General features: G+C 34.2%; 1 long non-coding RNA gene across 2 annotated transcripts in view; it reads right to left on the bottom strand.

Moving 5' to 3' along the window:
• Positions 1 to 227: 227 nt before the first annotated feature.
• Positions 228 to 1,919, bottom strand: part of LOC108767749 (uncharacterized) — a 2,287-nt gene continuing 595 nt past the window's right edge. The window contains exons 2-5 of one of the 2 annotated variants that reach the window (XR_001940453.1): positions 1,549 to 1,770; positions 800 to 1,313; positions 639 to 701; positions 228 to 468 (exon numbers count right to left, since the gene is read on the bottom strand). This is a non-coding gene — a long non-coding RNA (uncharacterized LOC108767749). Of the gene's footprint in view, positions 469 to 638; positions 702 to 799; positions 1,314 to 1,431; positions 1,488 to 1,548; positions 1,771 to 1,919 lie in introns of those variants that run through there. The other variant, XR_001940454.1, reaches the window with a different exon arrangement.

The following is a 1,919-nucleotide window of genomic DNA, read 5'->3' as shown; positions in this document are numbered from 1 at the left end:
AAAAAAAAGAAATTATAAGGAAATGCATTGTATTACATAAAAAAAAATCAGATTTATTAGGACTGTTGAAATTAAAACACTAAGTATAATCATATTCAAGCCTATGGCGGTCAAAGCTGTTATTAATGCCTAAATAATTCACCGTGAATTATCTATATCCTATATATGTACATTCATATATACCATATTTTTGTAGTTATTCATACATAAAAAGATACTTACAAAACATTTACGAATTGTTTCATCATTTTTTAGTGTCTCGTTAAACATACTCCTCGACGGATGTAAATGGATTAAATGGCAAATCAGGTATTAAATCCATAGTTACTTCATTGTTTCCTTCATTTCTTGGATATTTATCTCTTAAAATTGCAAGTATTTCTTGCAATTTTGTTATATTTTTAATTATTTCGTTTCTCATCTCTGTTTCAAACTGATTAAGTTGGTGGCGAATTAATTTGTTACAATCTGCAACAAAAGAAAGCATTTGTGTGTATGTACCATTCACATTTTAATCATTATCAGCATAGATATAAATTTTTCCAATAATGTTACAAATAACTTTAAAATATTTTGTATCCCAGGATTATTTCTTTACATTTTTTTATTAAAGAACTTTAAAGAAAAATATAACTTACCACAAATTTCTCGTATATCGCCGTTTACATTTACATGTTCAAGTGGGAGAACAATCTCTGGATCTATATATATACGAAATAATAAAAATATATTAAAAATTATTTAATTTCTATATAAAAGTAAGTTTGCATATATGCCGTGACAAAAAGTATACTGTTACCTAAAACCTGATTTTCATCGTTAATTTGTTGGTTGTTAAATAGTTCGTCATCGTTATGAGAATGATTTTCCTCATTATCATTGATTTCTTCAGCGTTAGGCAGATTTTCCTCATTGCTGATTCCGTCGTCAGAACTTGTATGAGCGTCAGCTCATGTAAGTCAGCAAAGAATACAATGCTATGTTAAACGGCACTCTTAAACCCATGTCTGCACTTCTTTGATAAAGCTGCGTGGACAATCCTCCGTTATTTATTGTACTATCGCATTAATTGTAAAACATATAAGAAACTGGTTGCAGCATTCTGGAGACAAAATGCGATATCGGTGCACATGCAGTCGCGGGAAGACGCTTAACAGCGTATGAGGCCTTGATGGCCGACGAACACGACCCGTTGCACACGCGGTTGCGGGAAATACTATTATTTTCCTGCATATTATTCTCTTGTCTGCGGGCAAAATGTCTTGTCTTGAGCAAAATGTCTTGTCTTGTCTTGAGCAAAATGTCTTGTCTGCCTGCAAAATAAAATACAAAGTTTTATATTTTATAGTAGTCCCTCTCTCTCATTATTATCGACCACATTTGATACACTATAGTGTATCAAATTAACTCAAATTAACTCGATCTATATACTTAAATACGGATCGCGCAATCCATTCTCTATGTCTTTGCGATCGATCGAATTAATTTGAGGTTATTGTAAAGCTGCAGTTGTAAAGCTGTTAGTTGTAAAGATTAAGTGATACTCACTGCGTTAACCGCTGCAAAACTTCTTTAATTAATGCCTCCCGCCTCCAAATGGCGAAGCCCGTCCGGACACCCGGTGCCTGCGTCTACGACGTCGTCGTACGTCGCAAGGACGCGCGCCAAGACGAATGCATAAACGAATGCACGCATTCGAGAGGCGAAACCGAGCTCGGAACTCGGAACTCCGGAACGCATAAATGCGAAGCGCGCGTAATTCGAATCAACCTTTATAATCGCGCAATATATAATTTAATACGGCGGTGTCAGTCTGTCGCGAAACTTAAAATGTCAAACTGTCATATCAAATATAAGATGTCTTTTAAGTCATTTCTAAAAGATATCTACTAGACACATATCTAATAGATATCTTTTAA

This window comes from Trachymyrmex cornetzi, unplaced genomic scaffold (genome assembly GCF_001594075.2).
Source record: "Trachymyrmex cornetzi isolate Tcor2-1 unplaced genomic scaffold, Tcor1.1 scaffold725, whole genome shotgun sequence".
Lineage (NCBI taxonomy): Eukaryota > Metazoa > Arthropoda > Insecta > Hymenoptera > Formicidae > Trachymyrmex > Trachymyrmex cornetzi.
Note: the sequence above shows the minus strand (reverse complement) of the source record. Positions and strands in the feature narration are given on the sequence as shown.